The sequence below is a fragment of the Falco biarmicus genome, chromosome 6 (assembly GCF_023638135.1).
Source record: "Falco biarmicus isolate bFalBia1 chromosome 6, bFalBia1.pri, whole genome shotgun sequence".
Lineage (NCBI taxonomy): Eukaryota > Metazoa > Chordata > Aves > Falconiformes > Falconidae > Falco > Falco biarmicus.
In genome coordinates this window covers 50,439,858-50,456,580 of record NC_079293.1, presented here as the reverse complement: position 1 = coordinate 50,456,580, position 16,723 = coordinate 50,439,858, and the positions used below count along the sequence as shown (strand labels likewise).

Here is a 16,723-nt window from a genome sequence, read left to right as displayed (position 1 = left end):
AAGCTTTAGGAGGGCAGAGGGGAAGGGGGATTAGACCAGGTGGAGAGAGCATTTGTACCTTGAGTTCTGACACTGTGCAATGGGAAACTGAGACCAAAGGGTGACTGCCAAAACTGTTATGGAGATGGATATGTTATCGATTGTCTCCATAAAAATATTGTTGTCTTATTGTTATACTTCCCAAAAATGAAAGCCAGATTCCTTCTCCTCTTCAAATTTTCTTTGTTAGATGCCAGTATCATTCTTAAGAGAGAAAGGAAATACAGCAGTTATGTGGGGTCTTCTTCCATCCTTTGCTTGGTGTGATTGAATTAAGTTGTAGTCTATTCTCTACTTTTTTTGGTAATTCTGTAAAGGAAAGAGTAGAAATGGATGACAAACTAAAAAATGTTATAAATAGCCATGACAACCATTACAAAATGGTTTTCCTTCACTCATGTGATGGTCATTTGAGGAAAGTCTGGACACTTTATTTCTGTGCACAGAGCATAAACCACCCTCGGCTGCTGAAAGGGTCTTCTGAAGAAATACTGGCAATCTTTTGACTGTCAACTAAGCTGACATACAAAATGGGAAATAATTTTAAGATAGTTTCTTTTGGAGTAAAAGGAACTGTGTGACTCGAAGAACAAGCTCTGTTGGAGTTCACCTCAGTCTGCCATTGTATATGTGTGATATTTTACTCTAAGTTTTTCTTTAAGTATGGTTGTGTGCACATCATTATAAGGGTGCACACATAAAACTTGTGAATTCTTGGTTTACAGTCATTCTGATTAGATTAAGCCTGAAATAAGTGTTTGCACTGGGAAATTACAGTTTTCTATCTTAAAGCTTAGAACAGTGTATGTCAAGAGTTATATATCAAGTTCTTCGGTACTGAATTGAATTATTCACTTCACATCTCACCATCTTATCTTTAAAGTGCCATACCAGTGCAAAATGCTTCTCATTATTTTGAGAAACAGCCAATAAACATTATATTGCCTGTTGCATAATAGGAATTTGTCTATATAGATAGGTACATGTATATATAAATGTAACTGGCTTTTCATGAAAATAAGCCTCAGTCCTCAGAAAGGAAAATTTTGGCTGTGTTGTCTCAGTATGTGAAGCTCAACATGTTTATCAATGACATTCACACAGGTAACAAAATCAGCAGTGAGTTAGCGCCCCCAAGAATTTCTATTTTATAGTGGTAGTTAAGGTCACAACTGTACCTGAAACATTTGAAAAATGCTTAGGCTTATTTTGAAATAAGGAGGAGCACTCCTGCATGTGAGAAGTAGCTACAGCCTGCCATGACACAGTAATAATACAGGCAGAGCCAGGATAAAAGGGAAGACATTATTTGCAATGTCTTATAAATACCAGAAGGGGACTCCAAAACTGTTGCAGACAAAATAGTGTCAAATTTATTTTATTTCTTGCTAGTTAACATAAACTTCTAATAATTGATTCAGAAATGAAAACACAAAAAATTAAACACCAAGGGAAACACCTTTCCTCCCCCTTTCCTAGGCTCAATTTCAGTCAAATATCACTCCTCTGCTCTTCCTGGTCTCAGCTCCCCTCATTTTCATCACCTGTTGCACTGAGGCTGTCCCAGTGCCTTTACAACAGGTACTGCATGAGATGGCGGCAGTGGGTAACTTTCTGACACTCCTCGATTACTTTTTCCACTGCTGCTCTTCACTTCTTATTTATCGTCCTCTGCCCCAGCGTGGGTCACTCACAGGCCAGAGTCCCTCTGGGGTGTTCCTGCCCTGGCATGGGTCATCCGTAGCTGAAGTCCCTCAAAGCCATAACTCCATTGTGGGGCACATCTTTCCTAGTGTGTGACTTCAGCCACATCCCAGGCAATGTTCATTTCTACGCCACTCCCCTGTTTCTTCTGCCCCAGCAGCCAGCTACTGCTCTTTATTAAACGTCTGAGCACAGGTGCTAGATGCTCCCCCGCAGTGGTGTGCAATAAGTTACCCACACGGGTTTCAAAGCCAAGTATGATGGGATGCCCAGGTGCATTTCAGAGCCAGGTGGACCCAGCTGTAGCCAACACAGAGCAACTCATGACCTCCTCCTACACAGGTCTTTCCTGCTGCCACCTGTCTCCAAATCCTGCCAGTTACAGTCAATATATTAGCCATGATGATTTTGAACATACCATCCCTTCTCTATAAAGAAATAATGTGAAATATTATAACGAATAGGTCTGTAAGTTACGGGACAATATATGATAGTTGACTGGATGATTCTAAAGAGTTGGTGAGATAAAAGGGAAAGGAAAACATAATGAATTTGCAGAGGAAATATGGGATTCAACTCATTTGACATTATCAAGTTTATCAGACATCCACAGGAAGCTGATTTGCATCCCTCAGCAAGCAAATTCTCCCATCTAATTATAGGTGTCCAAAAGACATGGGATGGCTCTTCTATATCTCTCCTACCTAATGAATGAGGTAGCATGGGTGTCTGTATTAGACTGTACACCTATCTTCTAGTTAGTTTCATTTTTATGCACTCAATCCCACTCTATGTCAGTTGTCAGTTATGAAATGAATTATAAAATCCATGCTGCTTCCACAGACTGAATATCGATTACCATTGTGAGAAAATGTGTAATTTAATGGCACAAAACTTTTCTCTTTGTGTTAGCTTATTTGTTTTTCCTCTGTGTTTCTCTTGAGAATAGCCCCAGAGCTATTCTCAAAGATTTACATGCATGGATATTTCCGTAATGGCTCAGACATCTCTCCCACTTCCACAGAGGTTAATTCAGTCTTCTCTAAGAACAGCCCACAGATTAGTTAGATTCTGCCAATTACCTGTCTTTCATCTGGCTTGTGTCAGCTTGCCTCTCTCATTTAACAGGTCTACTTCCAGAATCTGAGGATGCAGTGAGGCAGGCTGGGACAGAGGGAGTGTGAAAGAAAAGAGAGGTAGGTAAAAGGCTGTGGTCTGAAAAAATGATAGTATAGAAAATTATTTGCTTTATGAACACAACAGGGAGGAAAGCAGACTGGGAAGAGGATTCAAGGTTGGTATGCTCTTGCATTGCCCTGAGCACCACAGGGAATAGTGCTGTTAGTTGGGATGGGATAGAGGCACCAGTGCTGGGGTCTCCACAGCACAGTGAGGGTCAGGAGAAGAAGGAGCCTTTATGAAAAGATGGGCAGTATGTGGGTTGGAGGGAAGACCATACTGTAGGTAGCAAAATTTTTCCCAGGCAGCTGCTTTCTATTGTTTCTCCATTGGCACCATGGGGAGCCAGTTCAGCACCCATCAAGCAGAAGGCAATTTTGAAATTTTAGTGCATCATGGTTTTGAGAGGAATGACTAAAAGGCTACATTTGCCATGGTTTAAGCAGTTTGAAATACAAGCAGAAATACATGGATAAAGCATTAGATGAGGGACCATCGTTTGGTTAGACGGTGTTACCCTCATTTGGATTCTGGATCTTAACTGTTGTCTTGGTGATTTTACTCGCTGCACTGTGCGAGACTTGTTTTTATCACATCAGTAATTTAAATGAGTAATTCTAGCATAAGCTACAGCTAAAATAATAAACTAGAATATATTTACACCTGTATAGACACAAGTGGGTTCTTAGCTCCTTTATTAAGGTAATATTTTACTTGAGTAGTGCACATATTAGCAAGCTGATTGTTTTCCATGTAATTTTCTGAATACAGCACTTTTTTTCAGCATACATCTATGAGTTTTCAGTTTCTTTCAGTCCCCATGTAGGCAATAAATCAATTAGTTATTAGTCAACACATTATGTGTGTGTGTGTGTGTGTGTGCATAGGATATATATGAATATATTTTGATCATAACACACGACATTTTCTCTGAAGAGGAAATCTTGTACCAGCTACTCACAATGTCCTGCTGTTTCTTATGCAAAGCAAGTAGAAAAGGCACGGTGAGTTGCCAAGGAACTATTACCTCAAGGGAAAATAAAGCCAAAACCTCAGGCATTTGGATCTATTGTGCATTTCAAGTAAAAAAACTATTCCATGCTGAAAGAGACCCAAATCAAAGGACCTGCAACCTCATCAAGGCTCATTCATATATCTGTTTCATCAACTAACAAAAGTAGAATATAATGTATTGCATCCAACTTGCCTGCAATAACTTTTGCATCATTAACTAAAATTGCACTGAATTTGGCCCCATGCTTTAACAATCTAATTGTCAAGATGACCTTTTTAGACATGCCATGGTGAGGCAACCCTAGTCTATCACTGTATTGTTTTCCTGCTAAGTTTGGGCTGGCGGGTGTGGTGAATAGGTTACAGTCAAGGGACTTTTTAAAATTGTGCTTCCCAACTGCTTTTACATGATTCCCACCAAAAAAATGTTAGTGGGAAACTTAACTTTGTATTTTCTGAAGAAAGCCTCAAGGGCCACGTTTTTTCAAAAGCTTAGACAATAACGTGTAAGTTGCACGTATTTGCACTTCTGACACTGGGAAAGATGAATGTGCTTTCTGGCTCAGAAAAGGACAAATGCTTTCCTCTGCGCTGGAAGTTCACAGTCTTTATGAACTTGCTTCCCTACATCAGTCTCTGTTCAAACCTGGTTTTCTGGTAAAAATTATCTGTTTGTTATATCTTAAAAACACCCATGTGCCACAATAAATTTAATACAGCACTCACATTTGCTTCTTTTGTCTGCATGTCTGCTTGAGCAGAAAGTGCTTGAAGACAAAAACAGTGATAAATCCATTGATGATGTAAAGAATACAATCTTTAAGCATTTGCAGTGCCTAATATGATGATTTTAATACATGTTCCAGCCTATGACATGAAAATAAATCAAGGTATTTAATTCTGGTCTAGTATATAAATTATGTATTTTCAAGGTGTGGTCCCCCACTTCATAATGATTTTTAAATCTAGTGTAACTCAGAAGGCATTAAGACTTAGTTTAATAATATGAAAAACAATGGGAAATTAAGAGAAACGTTGCTCAATATAAATTGGAATTTTTGCTGTGCTCACACAAAATCAACTTTTAGAGGGATGTCTTACTATAATCTCAACAAAAAGAGCACTCAATAAAAGGGATATTCCTTGGCTCTTCATAATCCCAAAATTGATAAAAGGGAGGGGTAATGTTATATATTTTCTCAAAGAGGATAACCCAGGATTAATCATCAGACTCTTTCCAAACAAGCACAAAATAGATGCTGATGGGGAATGAATTCTCCAGTGTACATTCTGACATTTAACCCAAACCTTGTTTAGAAGAGTTGTTCGTGGGTTCTAACACCATTGACTGTTCTCCTAGATCATACCTTCCTATGTTTTGGTTGCTGTCACTGTCAGTAGCATCAAGAGTATTTAAAATAGACTGGTTTCTCACGAATGTACTCACATTCTGTCGAAGATTTGAGACCAAAAGAAAATTTCGGTCTTTTCTCCTGTTCCTTTCCCCCTGACCTCATTTGGATGGGGAATAATTAGAGCTAAAAAACAAAGGATAGAAAGTCTTATTTCTTCCAGGAAAGAAACATTCTGAAATTCCCTGTTTCTCTTTCTGTGTTTATCTGGCAGAGCCCCAGATCCTGTCACCAGTATTTACCCTGCGCCGTTTCTTACTCACAGCTTAATCCAAAGCGTGTTGAAGTCAGTGGGAACCTTTCCCTTGACCTCAGGGGGAATCAGCTCTGCTTGTGTAGGCAGAGCAGTTTCAATTCATTTCCACTGCTGATTACAGAACAAGCGCAGGTTGAAATCGGTAACCTGTCCTGAGATTCAACACTACAGTGAAGTTGATGATGTCTTAAGTCACTTTTATACTCTTTTAGTTGTGCTTTAAGAAGCTTAAGTGGTGACAGCTGCCAAAAAACCCAACAGATACATGACTTTTTTCTTCTCTGTTGAGTGAAGAAATTAAAAACTGTACTGCTTCTAACGACTGTGCCATTAATAACCATTGCTGGAGACATCATGGTTCTTCTTGTCTTTTGAAATGTTTATGTCAATAATATAAGGTAATTTAGTCATTATGACTGAGAGAAAAAAACTTAGGTTTTGTCTGGAGATTGTTTTTAATAGTAGAGGAAGTTCTTCTGATACAAGATAAAGGGACAAAATCTGGCGAGCAGCTTAATAGACACTGTTCTTACTGACTTCAGTAGGAATTTGGGGTGTTCAGACCTTTCTGAATCTGAGCTGGTTATTTATGGGAACTCTACAAAAAGTCAGTTTTGAATCTTACTGATTATTGAACCAAGCAGCACTGGGAGCCATTCCAGGCAGACTAGAACAAATTCAGCTCCATTTTCCTCATTAGCTTAATGGATGTCTGCATCCAAGTTCATAAAAAAAGGAATGGGAAACGGAGGAAGAATGTAATGATTGTAAATTCATGGCTTTTAATGATTTAGGTTGTTCATCCTTATAATATTTAGTATAGTGAGGATTATCTCTACACACACATTCTCACATAGTATGTGTGATACCTAAAACCAGTACTCTGAAAAGTGCATTTCCAATTAAGTTTTTAAAACGTTTACAAAAATACTTGCTTGCAGTGTATGATCTCCAGGTCCAAGTTTTTGCATCATCTGTTCCACACCCATTTCCTTTTGATCTAATAATTTTAATTCTAATGCTTATCTCATATTTTACAAGTTAGCCAACTCGGGTTGTTGTTTTCCTTCTGTACTTCCTTCTACTTTCTTCCATTCTTTCCTTTTCTCACAATGATGACATCTCTTGCCATTTTTTTCAGTCTGTAGCAGTATTTCTACTTTTCTCTCTATTAGGTGGTCCTGTCTCTACCTCACCACCACCTCTTTGGTTTATCCACCCAGCCTTCCTCCACCAGCCCATCTTCAACACTTCTACCATTTTCCCAGTGTCTTCCTTCTGAACTTCCCACCTCCTGAGATTTCCTGTAGCTTTTTAATCACCCCACAAATGTCTGTCTTCTGCCACCTCATACACTCACCTTTCTTCCTATATGGTTTGCACTCCTTTGTTTACATGTGCCTTATTTTCGAGGATGATGTGTGAAATTCCAGTGCAGGGTGGATCCAGTTGCCTATTATTGAGCAAGGAGAAGGAGGAGGAGGAGCGCTGCGTGCCTGGGGGGCAGAAAGATGACTAGGAAGCCATTGTTATGGTCGGTGGACACAGTGCTGTTTCCTTTTTCATCATCCTCGAAAAGCACGCATGGGGAAAAGGGCGGAGAGGAGAAGGGAGGAAGCGTGTTTTGCAAGGAGAAAGGACAGTACCCACAGAAGCACCCACTCTGACAATCTCAATGCAGCCTTTTATAGTGGTATCATTTAATGATACACAAAATTACTCTACTAATATGTTAGTATTTCTAGTATACTACTGTAAATGTCCTAAGGCAGTTATTTGAAAATGGGACTCTAGTGCTGCACACTACCTTTTCACAGGAGGAGTTTGTGGTAGACATTGCTGCCTTCCAGGGTCGTTCAGCTAACATGCCTTGTCCATAAGCTGAATGATATATACCTACAGTAAGAGAGAGGTCCGCCCTCACTGCGGTTCTGTTCACTTCTCTGCTGAGACTTAAATAAAGATCTCAAGGCAGATGTTTAGAGTTATGATGTGATGATGGTAAAACCGAGTCATTGAGAACTGGACTCCAGTAACGTAGGACATAAAAGAACCTGTATATTAGGTCATTGCTTTAGGGACATATTTGAGCTGCTGAGTCATTAACTCTTAACTGCTTTGCCAAATACCTCTAGTTTAATAAATTACTGACAATATTAATGTTGTGAAGTTAATAAGCGGCACTAACATTCAACTGTCTGAATTTCCTTTTCTATTTGAAAAAATAAATAAGTATGTTCAGGATAGATTAGACAAAGGTTAGCTGCAGGAAAACATTTCAACATCATAATGAAAATGGTGAACTTCAAAAGAATTACTGTATTTTTTTTAATTAATCTTTGTGGATTATCAAAAAAGATAATTAAACTAAGTTCAGATGTTTTCTTACAGGGGATTTATTTGGAATTTGTTCTTTAACCCTCTTCATTCTCATGATTACCCATTTGTAATGAAAAAAATTTAGAATAGCAAAATAAGAAAGTTAAATAGGAATTATATTTAAACATCTTGAAACTTTGGGAATCTTGAATATTTATAGTTGTATCTGTATGTACATTACTTGCAAAGGTTTGTCACTTTATTGTAATAGCTTTCAGAGCTTAAGAGTATACGTAAGTAGTCATTAATTAGTATTATTAATAATAAGAAGAGCAGGTTTTGCTTATTTCTTTTACTTTAGTAGCACAGTAACCCTAATGTATGCTATAATGTAACACTTAGAGCATGTAAGTAGCAGCAGCTCTGATGATTAGCTAGACCTTAAGGCTGAAATATGAAGCGAGCCACAGGAACACAGGAGCAGCTACAATTCCTGTGCCATGGGATCTGTCCTCTGCTCCTGTGTCCTCATCTGCGGGCAAAGCTTGCTTCTCACTTTAGTAAGTAGTGGGTGATTTTGTCTCACCAGCTGGGATTTGCTGTGGGTAAGCTACCAGCTCTTGCTGCTGTTGTTTCACCGGGGAACACTGTCCTGAGCCTTTGTAACCCCAGCCCTGGGGAAAGGGCTGTGGTATGGAGTGGGGGTGTGAGGGGGGAATATGCTGCCAGCTATGTCTGCATTTAAACTCCTCCTGGCAGTCAGGGGTACAGCCAGTAGGATTATTTTGTGTATCCATGTATAATGTAATGCTTAGTGAAGGAAAATAAACAGTCTCCAGGTCCTAGCAAAAGAGTACAGGAGACACCTCTGCTGAGGCTAGAACTGGTCCATATTTCCCAAACAGAAATGGAAAACAGTACTTTAAAATTATGAAAAAATTAGAGGTAAGAGGGTTTTTTTCTTTCTTTCTTCTTCTTTTTTACAGTTTGTCCTTTTTGTGATGTTTTGAAAATTTTAATACAATTCAGGGAAGTGACTGAATACATCTAGGTAATACAATCTTGGAGTTAGTGGTTTGGGTTTTTTTCTGCAAACTTATATTAATCTCATATATTAATGTTTTTCAAAATACATGCAAAATATAGATTTTTTTAATACTTTAAAAGGTATGTCATAATTTTCATTTCAGTATGTCTTAATGTAGAGTTAAGTTGAATAACATTGAATTTAGAATATGTAATTAAAACAATTTTCCCATCAAATATTTGTAAGGGAGGGACATGAAGGGAGAAGGGACCGGGAAGAAAGGGGAAGCAGGGCAGGAAGGAAAGAAGGAGGAATGAAACACCAGTTTCACACGGGTTAAATGGAAAATATTCTCTTTTCTCCTTGTATAGCTTTCTGTGACTTGTCAAGTCCTGATTTTGAGTTAGGGAAGTAGACATTCTTTGTTTCTTTCCCCTTCCTCACAAAATTTTCCAGGTCTTATATATTCATTACAAAGAAATACAGCCTCAACTGTTTTTCTTATGGACTCCTAAATTAAGGAAAAATGCGTAAATATAACCATCCAACACATGATCCATTGAAGTAATACTAACAGATCAAGTGAATTAAATTCCTGAGGCTATGTTTTAGGATGTTTTACTATGTCTTATTCTTAAAAACTGAAGAAAATGCATGAACTTTCACAAAGGATCTAAAAGATTGTAAAGAAATTGTGTTTGGGGCTATGACAAGTTATAAGCGTATCCTACAACCACAGTCTTAATTACCCCTCACTAAATTCATGGGACTGCACACTCACATTGCAGTACAAGTAGGTGCAGTCTTGCTTCTATGATAAGAGTCACAGCCATGTTTAAAAATAAATAAAATAAATTGAAAATGTGTATCTAGATCAGCTTTCACAGTGAATTAAGATGTTCAGATGGTAGACTAGCTGTTTTATTACAATTCTGAACTAAAGCTATCTGTAAAGCTTTGGTGTCTGTTTCTCCACTGCTGACTGACTTCCCCTTTTCTGCAGCTGGTCTGTGGAAAGTCACCACTGATACCTTTCCTCGTCCCTCGCAATCACAAAAAGATATTCCTGTTCCAGTACCATTCTCTTAATGTGGCTGTGCCTTTGCTTTTCAATTTTTTCGCTGCTTTTCTTTCTTTCTTTCTTTTTTTAAATTATATTCTACCTGTGAAAAGAGAAGATACAAAGAAGCAGCAAGGAGATCTGCAGGGGTGTGGATTCTTAAATAATTTTCTAGAAAGGTCCAGGTTTGAGTGAGGCAAATGCACATTGATCTAGTGATTTTGCACTCAATTTTTGGTATTCCTTGGAGTAAATAAATTGTAACCTGTTTCAGATAATCTGTTTTTCCTCTGTAGTTGTAGGTCCTAACAAGGATGTTGTACCAGTGTCAGGTCAAGTTGGAGTAAAATATGGTGGCTTAATTGGAGGTTCTGGAGTTAGGTGATACAGTTGCAAGAGGAGCTCAGTGAGATGGACACAGTTAGCAAGTAGCCACATAACAATATATATAGTGATATAACCTTTCATTTCTCCTTGCACCCTCCTCAGGGTCCCAGATTTATTCACTGCTGGAAGTCTGTACGTATTCCTGCAAGAATCAGTATTATTTGCAGAATTTGAGACACTTCTTCACTGTGCAGGAGTGAGAATGGGGGAACAAAACATGGGAAAGGAGCTGAAGGCAGACAAAAATTAGTTTAAGGAAGCTACACAGAACTGGTTCCTGGCACTCCCATGGAGTTTTTTAAATTGAAAAAAAACATTACTAGCTGCTGTATTTCCACTTCCCTATTAGTTTTTACTATGAGGAAGCCTGAGCTCAATAGGAACTCTTAATAATATAGAAGTATTATAAATATAGACAAAAATCACAAGGGAAAATAATATCCTAAGAACTCCAAGCTGGAAGCTTAGTGTGTGGGCACTTTTCTGTAATTTTGCTATTAATCTCTTTGTCTGTCAGTTCCCTATTTGGAAAATAAGGGTGAGTCCATGTGTTTACTCAAGCGTGCTGTGTTATCAAGTATTCAGCTATTATGGTAAGGGTAATTTTAAATGTGCTTTGAAAAGTTCATGTTTTAGATTTTTGCTCTCAGATCATGCTCTTAAGGGGAAAAACTTTTTTTTTTTTAATTAACTGTTCTTGTACTGGCTGGGGCCTGGTAGTCTGAAGCTTGAGTTTAATTGTTACTCTGAATTCACACCAGAGTCTGTCCTATTTAGTTCAGCTTTTAAAGCATTCCTAATCATTTGGTTTGAGGAGCTGAATGCTGCCAGATTAAATGTTACCTGTACCACTGCTTTATGTGCTTTGGGCTCAAGAAACTGTCAAGTTCCTTGCAGGTCTTGTGGAACAGATAGTATACGCTTGTGTAATTTATAACAGTGCATAGGCACAGGAAATGGAATTTAAGTTATAGAAGCAGTTCAAATTTTCATGTAGTTTTGAACTTATATTGTTCTTTTTTGTATAATTTATTGAGAAGTGGAACTGTTAAGAACTTTTTATCATACCTTCAAAACAATACTTTACAGTACTGGCTTAAAACACTGCTGTGTCCTGTCGCTTCAGCCTAGATACAGTAAAAAGTTTTAGAAGAGCAGTTGATAGCCAGTTCATCTCAAACATGGCACTATCTCATGTTTTTCTTTCATTCTTTAGAAGCAAGAAAGGGTTTATACATCTGTACATTTACTGCTTTCACCCTACAACTGTAACCCCGCTCTTTGAACACTATTTTTACTTAAATGTTGCATTTGTGTTTAGCATCTAATTTCCATTGTGCATGAGAAGTATATTATTGCTTATGATAGGGGGAAAACTTATTGATTATGATTGATGTGCAATTATTTCCACTTCTATGTGATCCTGTGATTTTGTTACCACTTGTGTGTTTTGTTTCAAAGAATGATGAATGAACTTCATAATGTTCACTTTGGTTTCAATTCTGATAAGCATCCAAATATTTTGATGCTTACTCAAAACTTATCCAAAGTTTCCTAAGCTCTTGAGTCTGCAAAACTAGTCTGAACACTTTGACAGAGAAGGGCTTTCCTCATGAGGTTTCCAGTTGTTCCACTAGTGGAACCTGATGGAAATACCATGAGGTCAGCTTTTCTTCCAGTTGTTCCAAATCTTTAACATCTGGACAGAAAACAGAAGTGAGAAATCCTGCCCTGAAGTGGTATTATAGGAAAAATTGGGTTCTAAAAATAGGTGAAGAATGACTGTTTTTTTAACTCCTCCAAGCTGGTTAATCCATGACTGACAAAAATCAAGAACCCAGAATTACAGATGATCGTTAACTAGTACCAGAAACTATAGCCTACTCAGCTGAGACCTTTTGCTCCTTAGAATTTGGTTATTTGCAAAGTGACACATGCAGAGCAAACCTCAGATCTGTTGACAGCTTAGAAATTTTCAGGGATAAGTATTCATGCTCATTCCAACCAAGTATTTATCCATTCATGAGGGGGTAGTGCACAGGCCCTGGCAGGAAAAGGTTATCTCAGCTTTGTGCAAAAAAAATTCTGTGTGTTTCCTCCCAATATTAATACTCTGGGTGAGCCCCTAGCTATCAGTGTTACCTTCTTTAAATATCTCTAGTTTCAGATTTAGTCTATTGAGAAGGAGGGGGAGTTTAGCTGGTGTTGAACTTAGCATTGAAATGACTTGCAGCCACAGAGATGTATTTTTAGACAGAAGAACTGGATAGCTCAATGTGTTCTACCCTGTTAGTTGGTATTTAGTAAGTTTAAAGTATACTTTGGAGAAATCAATGATCTCTTTGATGAAGCCCCTATTTTCACTACCTGTGATCTTCTGTTTACTGTGCTGCTTCCCACATGCTTCATATCAAACCAAGGATGAGTAGCACTCCCTGCATATCCTCTGATTTTACAAGCTCTTACTTGTCAGGTTTATCTTCCTATTCCAATCCCAGACACCAGTGCAGATCAGGCTGCTGATAATTGTTCACTGCCAATACCAACATCATGCTACAGGTTCTCTGTAGCAATAGAGTGCATCACCATGTAACGTGAGCACTGCTCCCAGGTTCATTCATCTGAAGCTGGGAAAAAGTTCTGAGGTTCCTTTTCCCCTTGAGAGATATTAAAGTTCAGGAAGCCTTTACAAGTGGGCAAGCAAGGACCGCCAGCATCCTCCAAACCCCACAGATCAGAAATGTGTGCGAGAACACCCAGTGGCGACATGCTCCACCAGGCTAAGGTTTAGACCCCCAAAGTGCATGATCAAGAGTAAGGAGTTGAAATGGGCTCAAAAAGAAAAAAAAAAAAAAGATTAAAAAAAAAAAAGATAGTGATTAAAAACCTGAAATGAAAGTGAAAGCCCAAATTAGTTTGCTGCCCGATCTGTCTCTCACTTTGCTTGAGGTCACAGACTTTACAGAATTTTATGGAGTGCAATGTGTGCAGGCACTGTATAAACCATGCTCTCAGCACTTCATCAAAGACATTTCATCTGGGACGAAGAAAAGAATTTTAGCCTTTGGTAACCTCCCTGACAGGAAATACTTCATAACCAAAGTTTTATCCACATTGAAGCACACAGGGAAAGTACCAATGAGGCAAACACAGGAGTGTGTCTTAGTCCCTGGACTTCTGCACATACATTGTAAAATAGATATTAAAGTTACTATTCACTTTATGCTTGTTTTTAGGAGACAAATAAATAATTTCAAGAACATATATGTCATTGCAATCATTTATAGGCAGTATCACCAATAACTAACTTAAGTCAATACAGTCCTTCCAACTCCCTTGCCTCCCAAGTCCCTGGAAGCCCATGGTTGCTTGGTACTTGGTCAGACATAGAAACTGGGTGCCATTTCGCACTATGTACTGAATCAGCAGCCTCTCCGAAATGATCACTCACCCAGCATTCACCCATTCCTGACCAGCATGTACATGAAACCATCGCATTAATGACCACAGTGAAAACTGACTTGCTGCCTCTTCAGTCTCTTAGTAATAGGAAACAGCCCTGTCTGGATGGCATCTCAGACCTGAAGGGAAAACATCTCACCAGAAATAAGAACTGAACAAAGAGAAAGACCTGCCTGATCCTGTCCTCAACTCATCTGCACCTGAAACAGAAAGGTAAGGCTCTTAATCTCTCAAATAAGGAAAAATGAGACAAGCTGTTTAGAGACTTTCTGGCAGACTCAATAGAAAAGCCAGGAAGTTCAGGCAGATTGTCCATCCGACTATGAAAGATGGCTTCTGCTGTGACCCAGCTAGGGGCAAACAAGGCTGACCGGGTCTGGGAGCTGATTAAGTAGTCTTATGAGAGATAGAAGACCCTCAGAAAGGAAGAGCTCAGGACTCTAAGGTTACTTTATGTAAAAGCATATTGAAACAGAGTCCATGTCTCATATCTCAACAGTCTGAAGTAATTCTTGAATTACAAGTATTGGGAGCAGCAGTTCACATCAACTCTGCTACTTCACCTTTTAGATCAACGCCCAGACTTTGATCCTCAAAACCAGCTTCTGGGAGCTCACCTTTGAACTTTCAGACTCAGCAGGGGTATCCATCATGTGTTCTCCAAGATAGGAGAATGACCAGGCAGAAAGCCAGGAATGATTGTAGGGTGCACAGCCTATTTTTTTTTTTTGGCCTTGGACTTTTTGAGAATGCATATGATCTTGAATTTTCTTCATAAGTTTATAGCATTGCACTATTTATTTTAAGCTTCCTTTTTTATTGTTGTGAGTTAAGTGTTTTCTCTTTTGTACTGTTACAGGCAATAAAGTTTCAGTATTTGCACTTCTTTGGAAAATAAACACAGGTTTTCCTAAATGTAATTGATATAATAAAGAGGAAATTTTCAAAAGTTCAGAGAAAAATCAAGTTTCTTAAACATTAAAATGAAGTATCCAGACATAAAATATGATACTTTGGCTTATTGTTTCATGAAATATTCTTTAACATTCTTATAAAATATTTTCAGAGGTCCATGCAATGTTGTACAAGACATAAGGAAACCATCCTAACCATTAATTTAAAAAAAAAATATATGAACAAAGCCATAAAAACCAGGGCCTATAAAAGTCATACAAAGTATTTCACTATTCACTATATATCATAATATTCACAAAACATTGTGGAATATTCATAGAATATGATACCCCTGTACCTAACAATATTCAGACAGCATTGCTTGTAGTATAATGAAATAATGAAAGTAAGTGTAAAGCAACACTGCCACTACAAACACAGTAAGAAAAGAACAAAAAGATCCACTCGCCTTTCCGTCGGTATCACTCACAAGGTGTGATACAAGAACCTTTCACTGGTTGGTTATAGCACTGTTTCCCAGACTTTGGTAATTTTTTTCCTCTTACTCATATTGTGCAAAGCACAGCCCACAATGTTAACCTGAGACAGGTGTTGTAAGGCAGCCTGCAGTCTCTCATTCTGAGACGGAGACCTTAAAATCACTGTGATGCACACACTCACACCCTTGCTTTTGCTAAACAGCATCCAGATAAGTAGCCCTTCTCCGACTGCTCGCCCCATACCAGGTTGTTTCACTATTGATTAAAGGCAGATGTGGCGCAGTGAGCTGCTGCTAGGTAATGAAGGGCATTTTCTCGTGAGCAGTTAAGCTGCTCTTGGTGCTCTGCAGCTCTGAGACAATCTCCAGCAATATGCTACTTCATCATCCAGAGAATCTGCACTGTATACTATCCCCACGGCACAGGCACTTTTCACCAGGCAGTGTTCAGTTGGGGGATCCATAAGTGGCAGTGCTCCTGCAGTGGAGGGGAAAGCAGAGTGCTGATTGAGAAAGTATATGACAGCAAATTCAGAACAGAACTAACCAAGAAACAGCTCAACAAAAGCATGACAGGAGAAAAATCCCATTATTTCTTTTTTTCCTTTTTTTTTTTTTTTTTTTTTCTTGACTCCTCAGGTTCTGGAATTGCAGTCACCTCTGATGCCTTCCAAGTAGGGAAGGAAGATGAAAGTTTCCAACATAGCCAGCAGTTATGCACTACATGGATATCAGTGATCTCTACATGGACGGCAAATTGATTTCTTTCAGATGCTCTTGACTTACTGTGTATATCACACGCACAGTGGGTCCAATATGCCCAGCAGATAGTGAGCTTAATCTTCAATTGATCTGCACATGTGCAGCGAGTGCAATGCATTCTAGACACAGAAACTTTACTGTGCATGTGAGGTAAGTGCAAACTGAGTGTTTTCAATTAACCCAGGTGGCAAGAACTTGTAGGTTCATTGCCCAAGCATAAACTGACTGTACATAATAGAGTATGTCTTATGTGCATTGATACATTGGACTCATTGCAAGTGCAATATAAAGTTGACCTCCATGGACATTATGCAGAAATAGAGCAGGTTGCTACAGAAAGCAATAGGGCAGTTGGCTATGAGTCTTGGAGGCTGGCACGTACCCTTCCCTGTGCCTCCCACTGCCCCTGGGGGGATCCCCTGTGTGACACTAGACCCAGAAGCAGGGTGGAAAGCAGCACAATACCTACTCAGAACACAGAGCTCATTACAGGGAGAAAAGGCCGACCATATACAAAGTCATTCGTGCTGCCTTTGAGTCACAGCTGGCCATGTAGGTTTGGCTAACCCAGCCCAGCCGTTCCCGACCTCGTGTCCAGTGCCGGGAAGTTACAATGCAAGCAAGCCTACAGCTTACTGGTTTGAAAGACAGATAGTAAAAATTGACCAGAATGAGTGAATATTAATGCTCAGTATAAAGTTCATGAAAA

General features: G+C 38.8%; 1 long non-coding RNA gene across 2 annotated transcripts; it reads left to right on the top strand.

Annotated features, from left to right (window-relative positions):
- Window positions 1-2,262: 2,262 nt before the first annotated feature.
- LOC130151940 (uncharacterized) lies at window positions 2,263-16,183 on the top strand. 2 transcript variants are annotated; one of them, XR_008822812.1, is made up of 3 exons: window positions 2,263-2,939; window positions 13,934-14,072; window positions 15,892-16,183. It is a non-coding gene; the product is annotated as an uncharacterized LOC130151940 (long non-coding RNA). The 2 variants fall into 2 exon arrangements; XR_008822813.1 differs by lacking the exon at window positions 2,263-2,939 and adding an exon at window positions 9,814-10,935.
- The last annotated feature ends 540 nt before the right edge of the window (window positions 16,184-16,723 follow it).